Source organism: Lissotriton helveticus, chromosome 3_1 (genome assembly GCF_964261635.1).
Source record: "Lissotriton helveticus chromosome 3_1, aLisHel1.1, whole genome shotgun sequence".
NCBI classification, from domain to species: domain Eukaryota; kingdom Metazoa; phylum Chordata; class Amphibia; order Caudata; family Salamandridae; genus Lissotriton; species Lissotriton helveticus.
Genome location: NC_136061.1, coordinates 163,144,487 through 163,158,422, shown reverse-complemented (window position 1 = coordinate 163,158,422; position 13,936 = coordinate 163,144,487). Strand labels below are relative to the sequence as shown.

General features: G+C 41.0%; 1 protein-coding gene across 5 annotated transcripts in view; it reads right to left on the bottom strand.

Annotated features, from left to right (window-relative positions):
* The window catches only part of TPST1 (tyrosylprotein sulfotransferase 1), a 278,351-nt gene that overhangs the window by 46,870 nt on the left and 217,545 nt on the right, over nt 1–13,936 (bottom strand). Inside the window, exon 5 of one of the 5 annotated variants that reach the window (XR_013608583.1) lies at nt 9,243–10,263. The exons of the other annotated variants lie outside the window; for them this stretch is intronic. The gene's annotated coding sequence lies outside the window, so the exon portion shown is untranslated. Of the gene's footprint in view, nt 1–9,242; nt 10,264–13,936 lie in introns of those variants that run through there. 5 annotated transcript variants of the gene reach the window in all.

The following is a 13,936-nucleotide window of genomic DNA, read 5'->3' as shown; positions in this document are numbered from 1 at the left end:
GGTAGGTTACTGTCGACAATGGATAAGTGGATTTTCAGTAATTGCGAAACCACTACAAAGACTGACCAAATCAGATGTAAAAGATCCAATTATTCTCAGTGATGTTGAGATGGAATCTTTTGAAAACTTGAAAAAGAGCTTATGCCAAGCTCCTGCTTTGGGTATGCCAAATTATGAGAAAGATTTTGAACTGTATTGCAGTGAGAGAGAAGGATGTGCATTATCTGTATTAATTCAGAGACATGGAAACCTAAAGAAACCTATTGCATACTTCTCCGCAGTTCTTGATCCAATTGCAAAAGCATTACCAGGTTGTTTAAAAGCAGTTGCAGCTACAAGTATCAGTCTTGAACAAAGTGAAGGAATCATTATGGGATTTCCTGTGAAAGTTTTTGTGCCTCATTCAGTTGAAATATTACTGACAAGAGGTAAGACTCAACATTTAACAAGTAGCAGATTGACAAAGTATGAGAAAATCATACTAGGAGCAGATAATGTTTCGATTTCAAGATGTTTGAATCTGAATCCTTCTACATTACTGCCTGATTCAGAAATTGTTAATGACATTGAGACAGAACATGAATGTTTAGATGTCATGGAATTCTGCACAAAACCAAGAAAAGACATCAAAGACAGACCTTTGCCTGAATCGGATTTTGTCTACTTTGTAGATGGCTCATGCTTAAGATCCGAAGGTGGTGTCTTGAAAGCTTCATACTCAGTTTGTACAGTCGAAAACATTAAAGAAGCATCATGTCTTGAAGGAGTTCGTTCAGCTCAAGTAGCTGAATTGATTGCTTTAATTCGTGCATGTGAAGTATCAAAGGATATAAGAGTTACCATCATTACTGATAGTCAGTATGGGTACGGAGTTGTGCATGATTATGGACAACTCTGGTCACAGAGAGGATACATGACATCAACAGGGTCACCAATTAAAAATGCAGTTTTCATTAGAAGATTAATTGAAGCAATACAATTGCCAAAAGAAATTGCCATAGTCAAGTGTGCAGCGCACACTAGAGGAACTGATTATATTTCCAAAGGAAATGCCTTCGCAGATGAAACAGCAAAGTACTGCGCAAGGAAAAATTATTCTTACAATCGGAATAGAAGTACAGAAACTGATTCAAATTCATTAATGCTAACAACTATTGTAGAAACATGGAATGAGATTAGAGATTTACAAAACGAAGCAGATGATGAAGAAAAAGATCAGTGGTTAAGATCAGATTGTAGACAACGTGATGAAGATGGAGTGTGGGTTTACAAAGATGGGAGAGTAGTTTTACCAAATTGCATGATTTCTGACATGGCCAGATTATATCATGGTCCTGCACATTTAGGAAGAGATTCTATGGTCAGACTGTTTAAAGAAACATGGTTCAATACCAAATTTAGAACCATTGCAGAATCTTTTTGTCAAAGGTGTTTGTCATGCCAACAAATGAATCCAAACAGAAAATCAGTGGTGGGGACAGGAATAATTGGTCGAGAGGGTGGTCCCTTCACCAGGTTACAAATAGATTTCATTGAAATGCCATTACACAACTGTTTGAAATATGTACTTGTAATTGTATGCTTGTTCTCAAGGTGGGTAGAAGCTTTTCCTACACGACATTGTGATTCAATTACAGTAGCAAAACTAATGCTCAGAGAAATCATCCCAAGGTACGGTTTTCCAGTCACTATTGAGAGTGATGGAGGAAGTCATTTTGATAACAAACTGTTGAAATTAATTTGCGAAGCTATGAGTATTGAGCAGAAAATACACTGTGCATACAGACCAGAGGCATCAGGTGTAGTTGAACAAATAAATGGAACTATCAAAAACAGAATTGGGAAAATGTGTCTAGAGACAGGAGTGAAGTGGACTGATGCTCTTCCACTTGTTTTGATGTCAATAAGAAGTACACCAGATAAAAAGACAGGTTTGAGTCCTCATGAAATTTTGATGGGAAGAGTTATGAGGCAAGCTTTTGTACCTGTAGGTAAACTGTTGAGCATAAATGACAGTGCAATTTTGGATTACTGTAAAAGGTTATCTGATATGGTAACTTCTGTGTCTAATCAGGTGGGAACTGAAGCACAATCAAATGACAAAGTTTTGACACATGATCTGAGACCTGGAGACTGGGTCAGAACGAAAGTACATCGGAGGAGGAATTGTCTATCTCCTAGATGGCAGAAACCTAGGCAGGTAATCTTGATCACTACTAATGCTGTAAAGTGCAGAGGATTGAAGCGCTGGATTCATCCAAGTCATACTATTCCAATACCAACTCCTGAGAGTTCTGATGTTGAAAGTGATACCACAGATGACTCTGATTCTGAAGCAGAAGACAGAACAGAAGGTGAAGTAATTCCAGATTCTGAAGATCGACAAGAAAGTCGACATCTGGAAACTGTGCCAGTGAATGGAAATCTGACAAGAAAAGACTTAGAAATAATTGAAATAGATTCTGAAGGTGAAGAGAATCTGTTAAAAGGAAAGATAACTGAGGATTCGGTTGTCTATATTGAAGACAGAGAAGCTGAACCAAAAGAAGTTTCAGACCAGGAGAGTATCGAAAGGCAGAGAACAAGCTCTGAAGTAAGGAACAAAAATCCGAAATCTGGGAAGCTAGAGGTAATTGAGGAAGAGGAGGAGAACGAATTACCGAGTACCAGTGATGGAAGACAAAGTGAAGTTCCTGAAGGAGTAAAATTGCCGAATAGAGAAGTTCCTGAGTCAATTGAAATTTCAGACTACGAAACTGAAGAAAGTGACGTGGAAGGTGGAAGTGAAAGCAGAAAGAAAAGGACTTGGAAATCTGAATCGAATAATTCTGAACCAAAGAAAAAGTACGTGAGAAAAGCAGACTACTGGCCTGGTGGAAGATTGAGAGTCAGATTGATCAAAAAGCCAATAGAACAAGTTGAAGAAATAAGTAGTCAAAAGAGTCCAGGAAAAGAAGTTGGAGTTGGAAGAAAAATTGAAGTGATATCAAGAAAAGGGAAGAGAATAATTAGACCAAACCAGAAATACAAATCTCCTGAGTGGACTTACTTAGTAATTCCACCTGTTATAGACATATATGATAGTAGTGAAGAAGAAAACGAAATCCAAGAAATTAGTGACAATGATTGAAGTACAAATTTATTAAATTGGCATAAGGCTGAAGAAATCCTGTTAGTTGACACAAGGTCGAAGAAAACTGTCTAATAGAAGAAAACTTATGTATGACATAAGGTCGAAGAAATCTTGTTTAGGGTTATAAAAAGAAAAATATTTTAAAAGGGGGGTGTATATAAATTTTAAAATTTATTTTTATTTTTTATTTTATTTTTGAGGCTAAAACTAACTTAAAAATGCCTTACATTAAGGAGAGCACTTCAAAATGTTCTGTTTTTAAAAGATGCTGTAAGATGACTCTGGTATGTCTGCTCATTTTAGTTCTGCTCTGGTTGGTACTAGCTGTGATTATACCTTTAGAAATGAATAGAGAATTACACAAAGTTAATTTAACAAGCAAAGCTCTGGTTAGCCAAACTAAACATAGTGCATCTGCAAAAGTAATTGATCATCAGCCTAACATTCATCAAGATAAATCAATAGGTGATTTTTCAAGCAATACATTCACAAAGCTTTTGAGTGAATATGTAAAGGTAATGGATGCAAAGGATTGTTATGTATGCGTTAAGTTGCCCGCTTCTGTTTCTGAGGGAGTAACATATAACATGCTTCCTCTCACTTATGCTGTTACATGTAGTGTATTAACTAGTTTATTTTATCAAACTGGTCGTTTAGAATATTACTATTCAAATTATGATGAGATTTTTGCTAATGTTAAAATTGATAACGCTTTAAATAAGCATAAGAAAGCTAAACAAATGAGAGAATATTTCCTTGTTACTAACGAACTCACTTATGAATATGCTTACAAGAATAATCTAACATGTAAATTAAGTGCTGAAGGGAAGAAATTTCTGAATATGGTTGAGGAGAGAAGAGCAATTTATAAGAGAAATGAATTAGTCAAGCAGACTAAGTCATCATTCTGGCAAAAAGAGGATGAGAAACTAAATGGTAAAATGCTTGAAAATATTGCAATTCACATAGACAAACCTGTTAGTGGAAAGCTTTGCATTAGAAGAGATAACACACTTTTTGATAATTATTTTGTAGGTGCAAGCAACTGTGAAGATACTTATCAGATTATGGGAGGTTGGGGATTTAAAGGTGGAAAAGATCCTATCTTTCCTGGAATTTATTTTGTTTGTGGTGACAAAGCCTACTACAACCTTCCAGACCATTGGTATGGAACTTGTTATGTGGGAATTGTTTTTCCTAAAGTGTTTCATGTTGACAGAGATTCAGAAGGATTATTTAAAATCCATAATTATGTAAATAGAGCTAAAAGAGAAACTTTTACTGAAGTTCTGGGAGATATTTTCCAAGCTGTAATACCTTTTGTTGGTATAACCCTAAATGCAGGGAGAATCAGAAAATTGTCCACTATAGTTGATAGATTATCAACTGACACTGCTGATGGGTTTCAATTAGTGAATGTTGAAGTTATTGCAATTAGATCCATGGTAATTCAAGACCGTCTTGCTTTAGACATACTCCTAGCAAAGGAGGGAGGAGTCTGTGGCATTTTACATGTCCAACATTGCTGTACATATATACCGGATGAAAGTAAAAATATTGAAATGCATATTAAGAATATTACACAAATGCATTCTGAAATAATTCCTTTAGAAGAAGAAGATTTTACTGGGAAACTTTCAAATAGGTTTCAAGCAATTAAAAACTGGTTTCATAATATCGGAAGTTCAATTCTTGGCAAGATTCTGGCACCTTTGATTATAATTATATTCATTTTTATTTTGACTAAAGTAGGTTGTTTGTTGCATAAAAGAAAGAAACATTTAAGAGAAAAGAAGAGAATTTATAAACTCAGAAAAGAAGAGGAAAGGGAGATTGAGTTGCAGGAGTTACATAGAGAGCGTCATGTTAATTGTAAAGATTATGCTGAAACAGACTTTTAGGTTTACTAATACAATGAATTTGAATCGATTTCTTATAAATTTAATTTTACCAAAATTTTGAATGCTGGTGTGGTGATTTGTTAATCACCAGATGAGGGAGTTGATGGAGCGAGATAGAAAACAAAATTTTGTTTAAACTCGCAAAGTCACATTTCCATAACATGAATAAAATTATTAATGATTTGTGATATGTCGTGCTAATACAACCTAGATTAAACTTTACACGTGGGGGGACTAACATGTGTGCTCATAAACGTGCATAAATGTTGCATCTTTCTATTCGTGCAAAATAATAAAATAATTTATTGTTTTCGTTTTTGTCATAACTAACTGCTGCAAACTTAAATAAGCAATGTGCTTGTTTTGCTTTTTCTCGTCTGTGTGATGTCATTTCTACTATTCTAGGTGCATATGGGTCTCATTGAAAAACGGAGACTGGTAAATATAAACGCTGCTTTATTTGTTTGCAATGGCTAGGTAACATTTTGATTAATCGGGTGGGTTAATTAATTAGTAAACCATGGGGTGGATACAGAAAATACTTTATTTCTTACATTAATACTTTTCTTGTGTTTGTTTTATACTAGAAATCATAAGTTGCCTGCTTTTGAGGCCTAGCTATTTGAGTCGCAAAATAAAAGCTGATCTGAATTTCTGCAGAAAGTCACGAGACGCCCATTCTGAATTAAAACGTTTATTGAAGCTGCATTCACAAAGCAAAAACTGATGAGCTGACATCATTCTGTCGGACATGGCCAAGGTCGAAAGTGAACTTTTTGTCAGTCCTTAACTTGGCATCCGCGGAAGTTGCACTGTAAGACTATGGAAGCTGCGAGGATGACTTAAAACAAAGTTGCAATCGCAGGAAGTCTCTGGCTTCACGTGGAAGAGACAATGGTCTTTGTAAGACATGATTTTGTGGAACTTTTTAAGAATCGGGTGACATGTCACTTGTCACTCTCAGCCAATGGGACGTCGAGTATTTCTGAAAACTTTCCTTTGCTAGTTTAGTTAGCGTAGAAAAGTATAAAAAGTCATGCCCTTAGGGTTGGGCTGGCTGCTGCTTTCTGACTTTCCGATGAGGGTGATGTGCTGCTGGACTTTGCGTGGAGCACGTAAGAATCCTCAAAGATCTTTACTTTAATTTCTGTCTATTTAGCTCAGTTAGGGAAATAGGTTTTAGAAATGCTAAACTTTATATAATTTCTTTAAATTTGATTAAATTGCTTAAATTGTATTTTTCCATATTTCTTACTATCATGCTTGCTTTATTGCAAATAAATTTCATTTATAAAACTTACAACATATATACCATAATTTAGAAAATAAAATCTTACTTTTGACAAACAAGCTGGTCTTGGTTATTTAGAAGTATAGGTTACCTTTAGCTAGATCACGTCGCCTATAGTGGTCATTTAAATGATTGGGTTTTATTCTAATGACAATATTCTTTCTGCAAATGTATAAAATGTTTATAGTTTGTAAATAATGTGTATATAGATTTATTTGACCACCTGATTCAGTAGGCCCAAAAATATATCAGGTTCATAAATGGGTCCATGTATAGTTTAGAATTTTGTTTATAGGTTATGAAATTGGGTAGCGTAGTTTATGATATATTTTCTATAGCCCGCTGGATCACTGGTCACCATGGCTTTGTAAATGATGCAGCTAGTTCTAAAGATGGTGCTGGCTGGCATGGGGAACTATTGGCATTTCGCCAGGGTGTTATCTACCACCTTCTCAATTGCTTTTCTCACTGAATTGGGAGCTCTGTGAAATACCCGTAAGCAATCAACAACAAGCATTTGCAATGCAATCGATCTCGCCTTTGGGACCTTATATGTGTTTAGATATGCAGCACATTCGCCTGGGTGCTGAAACATCTACTGTACTTTAACATGGAGGGAAAGTAAGCACGAAACTGCGTGACATGCCAGGTATGGGAACACATGGAGAGAAATATTGCCTTTCAGTGATAAATGGTATAGTCCATCGCTCTGTTTTCAATATAAAATCAGGGCCTTCGGTGGTCCTATCACTGAAAATACAAGATTTGAAAAAAATATTAATATCTACAGGTGCTCTTGGAAGACATTTTCTATGGACTGGAATCTAGAGAATGCTAGCGTTAAGGGGTGCTGGATAGTGAATAGTTTAATTTACTATTCCAACTCCAGTCCCCGTGGATAGTAGGGAAGGTGTTGGATAGTAAATTAAATCTATTCCCTATCCTAGAGCGCCCCCAGCACTATGCATTGTAATAACATGCGTTGTAATAGTTGCGTCGTAAAGGCACTGCGTGGTAAAAGTTGCGTTGTAAAGGATGTTCCCCTAATTCTTACTTGAGGTTTGTGTTGCTCATGTACCATGCTGCGTGGTGCAAACGCGACGCAAACCTTCTGGTAAACAGTCCTCTTAGTTATTCTGAAGCATCAAATTGTAAATGTGCATCACGTGCACTGGCTCTTTCTTCAGGAAATATCAAACACATGCCATCTCTTTAAATGCAGCCCAAGATTATTTGACTTTTCATTCTTTCGGAGATAAATCAAGAAAACAGATTTTCTAAATTAATGTAAAAACCACTAGCCCAGCTTGCTCATTTCCTGTCTGTTCATGGCAGGCGATCTTTACAAGGTCCCGGGTTTATTCTCGAATGGCTATTGGGCCCATGTTTCATTTTTTAAACAACCGATTTTGCTCTTATTTTTTACAACTCGTGGAGGGAGGGAGAGAGGCTGTGACACCCAATCTCCACCTCCGCCATGAATACAAGTTCTTAGGTTACCGTGAGCTTATTCTGGTCATGTGGCGTCGGCACTCTAGCAGTCTGACCTCCAGAGAGCCTCCCAGACAGTGCCAGCCCCTCAGGAATCAGGTAATGGTGGGATGTGCAGTCCATCATTCAGCATTCCTTACTGGCAGCTCAGATAGGCCACTCAACGCCGACAAATGAGCAGGCATGCCCACACCAGCCACCTATCACTTGGCAACCCCCTGGGGCAGGTGAGCGAGTCTATAGTGAGTAGGAACAGACTGGGGCTGAGACAGTAAACGGCAGCCACCTCCGGGCCCTGCTACTCCTGTTCTTTTTGCTTATAGTAGTATTTTTTTCACTTCAGTCAGTGGATGGATATGAAGGCAGAACGCTTCTTTCGACTTGTGAAACTGTTGACCAAGGAGAGGCCAAAGAATGAATGGTTGTTGATTGACACTCCGCTCTTTTCTCTCATTCAAATTGTATTTTCTGAAGTAGAGAGACTTACGTTGACTTGGACGTGAAGCCTACAACCATTCATCAGTCCATGTACTCTCCTGTTTGCCTATCTGCACCTGTGTGCTTGGTGTCTAACTCTATTTCTCCCTCTGCAGTTTATTGGCACCAGATCTCTCTTTTTCGCTTTGTATTTCTTTCTGTCTCTTCCTATCTTGTGCTCTCTTTCTCCTCTGCCCACTCTGGGAATCATGCAATCCTATCTGCTAACTTTGTCTTCAGTGTTCCTTCCCTCTTCTGTGCTTCTTTAATCTGTTGTGTTTCTTATTTTGTGGTTCTTTTTGATCCCTTGCACTATATTCAATCTAAAATGTCTGCCTTCTTCCCTCCTTTTCCTTCCATTCCTAGAAAACAGGGCAATTCCAGTAAATTGAGGATTTGGGGGACAGTGACCGAAGGGAAGTATGCACCCCTGGGGATACTGCGAGTGGTGTGGTCCGGACGACTGCACATTAATATCGGGCTACTTTCCATTAAAGGAGGTAGTCCGATGGGTTATAGATAGAGTGCTTTGGGCTACATAGCCACATTTTCCCGACGGGGTACCTCAGGGGTCCTCAATCAGCCCCATCTTATTTAATGTTTACATGCGGCCACTCTTGAACGTCATCAAAGCCCACAGTATTAGTGTGTTTAATTGTGCAGATGATACCCAATTGGTAGTGTCCCTGGTAGGCGGCCATGCTGACTCTCAAGAAACATTTCACAGATGTATGTGTGAAATGGTGAATTGTTTGAGAAACAATTCATTGCAACTTAATAATGAAAAAACGGAGATACTGCACTGTGGAGTGGGCAGAGTGCCGTCAGCTTTACCATCTGACTTCTGGCCTAGCCCTACAGATGTCCCCTTGGTACTCGTGAGTACGGTACGTAATCTGGGGGTCAGTGTCAATGATAAGCTTAACCTGGAATCGCATGTCAATAAGCTGGTTGGGAACTGTTATACTCTCATGAGAGGACTCCGGAAGGTGCTGATATTGCTACCTCCTCAGGCTAGAGGTACAGTGGTTAGTTAGGAGTGTTATCCTTAGCCGCCTGGATTACTGTAACACCTTGCTACTGGATTCCCCGAAATATTTAATGACGAGGCTCTAGAGAATCCAGGCGGCAGCAGCAAAGCTTGCACTATCAAGAATACGTCGGTCATCAACATCTCTGGCGTTAGCTGAGCTCCACTGGCTCCCGGTGAGCCAAAGGATACTGTTCAAGTCTCTGTGTATCGCATTTATAGCGCTTCATGGACTTGGGCCCAAATCGCTTCAGGGTAGGTTTGGCTGGTATACACCTGTATACAGCCTACGTTCTTCGTCAGCTAATCTGGCAATTATCCCGAGGATTAAGAGATCTACAATGGGGGAAGAGCGTTCGGCGTAGCAGCCGACCCGCCTATGGAATAGTCTCCCTCTGGAATTTAGGCAAATACAGGACCTACTGTTGTTTCGGAAGAAAGTTAAGACCTGGCTCTTTCCTAGAGCATAATCGGCTGGTTAGTTCCGCAGTTTAATCCTTAGCACATTACCGTATCTTTGCGCTAGGATGCCCATTGGGTTACAGCTCGCTTTGCAAATTCTGATACAATACAAAACAATGCAGGTGACATGGTGAACGCTGGTGTAGGAGATTGTCAGGAAAAGTTTGTCCCACCCTCCCACTCCTTCATTATGGACTAGTCATGGGTTCAATGCCAGGAGGAAATATCTTGTTTAGGAGGTGCTCTGGTTGGGACAGGTGCACTGGGGGGTCGGCTGCTGTTCATTGTTGCTTGAGACAAGTGCATGGCGGTTGGCCGGAAAGTTTACATGGGTTTAGGTATGTTTTATTGCTGTTGCAATGGACGAACTAGGTTGAATGGGAGAGTATGATCAAGCTCACACCTGGACAAGGCAGGAAGTTAAAAGTTACACTATAGGAAGTTAAGTTGGTTAGATGTTAATAGATGCAGTAATGGGCTGCAAGATTTATTTATTTATTTATTTATTTATAAGTTTTGTATAGCGCCAGCTAGACCCGAGGGTATCAGAGCGCTTCACAGCAGGTACAATTATGCGTCTTACCAGCGTGGGCAGAATCCACAGCTGGTAAACTTAAGAGCATTGCATACAAATTTACCATTCAGTTCTTGTGGGAGGAGTTCGTTGGTGATAGCGAGAGGGTGTGTATCAAGAAGGATGAGGTGTGGATGTAGATCTCGGTGATTATAATTCTGAGACAACTGATTTTCATCCACAACAAGGTTGTGGTGAGGTGTCGAACTGATTCCGGAGTGTCATGTGTTCTTCTCATGAAGTTTTTAGGCTGCGAGCTCCGCAACTCTGGAACTCTCTCCCCTTGACTCTACGTAGCACATCTAATCTACTGGCTTTTAGGAAGGGCCTTAAATCATGGCTTTTCATCCGCTAGGACGTTCTCTCTATGGTGCTGGATTCCCTGAGCCCTCTGTAATGAATCTATCTTCGCTTTGTGTTGTCTGTCTTTTTCTGGTCACCAATAAAAAGCGCCGGGACACTCCTTTGGAGTAGCCGTGCGCTATAGAAGACCAATTTAACATAACATAACAAGTTCAGATGCACTCTAGGAAGAGGGCTTTGAGTAGGGTCTTGAATTTCGGGAAATAGGTAGTCGTTCTAATGTGGGAGGGGATGGAGTTCCACATCTTGGGTGCATTTCCCGCAAAGGATTTAGTTGCGGTTTTGCGTTTCCGAGATTTCAATGGGATGAGAAGGAACGTGTTGGAGCTTCTGAGATTCCTGGACTGGCCGGCCTTTTTGAGTTTAGCGGCCAGGTATTCTGGTTTGCCTGTGTGAAGGGCTTTGTGCGTAAGGCATGCTGTTCGGAAGTTGGCTCGATGTTCAATTGGGAGCCATTTCAGCTCCTTGAGTGCGGGAGAAATGTGATCGAATTTCTTGGTTCCTGTGACCATTCTTGCTGCGGCATTGAAGGTGGTTTTCAGGGGGCCTAGGTGAGATTTGGCTGATCTGGTCAGGGCTGCCATTCCATAGTCAATTCTGGAGAGCACCAGTGCTTGAGTGGCCTGTTGAAGGTCTTTCGGAGGAAGGAAGGGTTTTATTTTGTAAAGAAGGTTCAGATTGAGAAACGCGCTTTTGGCAGATCTAGAGATGTGTTTTTTCATGTCTAGTTTGGGGTCTAGGGGGATACCTAGGGACTTTACCGAGTCCGTTGGCGTGAGGGTGCCATTGAGGGCATCGACGGCTTTAAGCCATTCTTCGATTTGGGGGTTTTCGTCTCTGTTGGAGATGAGTAGAACTTCAGTTTTCTCTTGATTAAGTTTAAGGTGGTTCAGTGAGAGCCATTGTTGGACCTCTTTCAGCGTGCCATTTAGTTTGTGCATGTCGTCCATGGAGGTGATTTTCAGATAAAGCTGCATGTCATCCGCGTAGAGGTGGAAGGGGATGTTGGAGTTCCTGAGTAGTGTGGTAAGGGGTTCCATGTAGATGTTGAAGAGTTGGGGAGAGAGCACTGACCCTTGTGGGACTCCTCTGATGACGGGTAGTGGGTCTACTGGGATGATATAGTCAAAGTTTTTGATTTGTATTCTTTGCGAGCGGTTGTGTAGAATGGAGGAGAACCAGTTTAGCACTGTCATTTCAACGTCTGCCCTTTCTTGAAGAACTTTGAGGAATATGGTGTGATCAACTGTATCGAAAGCGGACGATAAGTCAAGGAGGATGAGAAGGCAGCATTGGTCTGAGTCAAGTGATTTGTGTAGGTTGTGATTTGTGTAGATCGTCTATGACGTTTAGGATTACGGTTTCAGTGCTGCATCCCTTTCTGAATCCTGATTGATGTGGGTCTAGGAGCTTGATGTTCTCCAAGTGTTCTCCAAGTGTTGGGTTAACTGTGGCAGGACACATCTTTCCAGAATTTTGGATAAGAGAGGTAGGTTCGACACGGATCTAAAGTTGTTCATATCCTCCTGTCTAGCCCTGTTTTTTTTAGTAGCGGCGTGACTTGGCCGACCTTGAGGCAGTCAGGGATAGTTCCCGAGCTCAGCGAGCTGTTGATGATCTTGCACCAAATTGGGGCTAGGATAAGTTTCAAGTCTTTGGCCAGGTTCGTAGGAAGCTGATCTAGGGAGTGGGATGACGGTCTGGCATTGGCGATCAGATTGACTATCTCTGCTTCCTGAATGGGAGTGAAGATGGACCAGTGAGTGGGTGGGTTCATTGGGGTGCTGATATTTATTGCTGGCGTCTTGGTCTCCCTATGAGAGGAGGGATTTGTGCTGAGAGAGAGATCAATCTTGGCGATTTTTTCGTTGAAAAAGCTGGCAAATTTGTCGCATTGTTCTTTGGAGGCCACTAACTCAGATGTATTCGGTTTGGATGTTTGGCTTCTGATGATGTTAAAGATTTCTTTGGGTCGTTTTTTTGCATTGTCTAGAGCGGAACAGAAGAAAGATGTCTTTTTGTTCTTGATGTGCTTATTGTAGTTTCTGCGCGCTGCCTTGAGTTGCTCACGGTGGAGGGAGGAGTGATTGCTCCTCCAGATTCTTTCTAGGGATCTAAGATGTCCTCTTTCATCATTGATGTCAGAGGTGAACCAAGATCTGGAGGGGCTGCTTCTGGGTTTTTTTAGTTTCAAGGGCGCCAGGCGGTCTAAGGTGACCCTCATGTTGGAATGGTAGAGGGAGGTGAGATCTGTGGTTGAGAGGTGCTCCGTCGTGCTCGGGAGGAGCGTGCTTAGTTCTTCCTCAAGGTTGGCCCTCGGGACTTGAGCAGTGTTCCTGGCCCATTTGGGAGGAGCTTGTTTTGTGGGTTGAATTAGGGCCGGTTGGTTGATGTGGAAAAGAATAATGTGATGATCTGACCAGTCTACTGGGATGAAATAATCAATAGTGATAGTGTTTCCGTCCGAAATGATTGCGTCCAGTATCGCTCCTCTGTGGTGCGTTTCTTCTGAGCAGTGTTGTATCAGATTATGTTCTAGCAGGAGGCTGTTGAGAGATTGAATGGGCGGGTTATTTGTTTCATTCCATCTTATGTTGAGATCGCCCAGGATTATGCTGTTGGCGTTGTTGAGCACGCAGTGGGTGATTAAGTCAGAGAGCGGCGCTCCAAATTCCTTGGAATTGCCTGGAGGGTGGTACAGGAGATGGCAGAGTATCGATCTGTTCGCGCCTGATTTGATGTTGATTGAGAGGCATTCGAAAGAGCTATACAGGCACAATGAGCTTTCCGTGATAGAGAAGATACTTTTGTGAATGATAGCGATGCCTCCGCCTCTCTGCTTATGTCAGTCTTTGTGGGTTATTGAAAATCCGGGCGGCACCAGCATGTCCATGATGGGGTCGGACAAGGTGTTGAGCCAGGTTTCCGTGATGAAAGCTATATCAAGGTCGTGGGAGAGGATGGCTTCTGCTAATTCTGTTGCATGTTTGGAAGCAGATCTGCTGTTGATGAGCATGCATTTGATGGGGGGTTCTTCTTCAGACCTCAACTTGCTGGGTTGGGCTCTGGTTGGGGAGGTTAAGTGTGCCGGGGGTCTAGGGATTCTAGCAGGGGGATGTTCCCTACCCACTCCTGTAATTACTTGAATCGAGGACTTGGGTGAGGAGATCAACGAGGGGTCCTGTGTTAAGGCAGGTGGAGTCCCTCTCTGTGA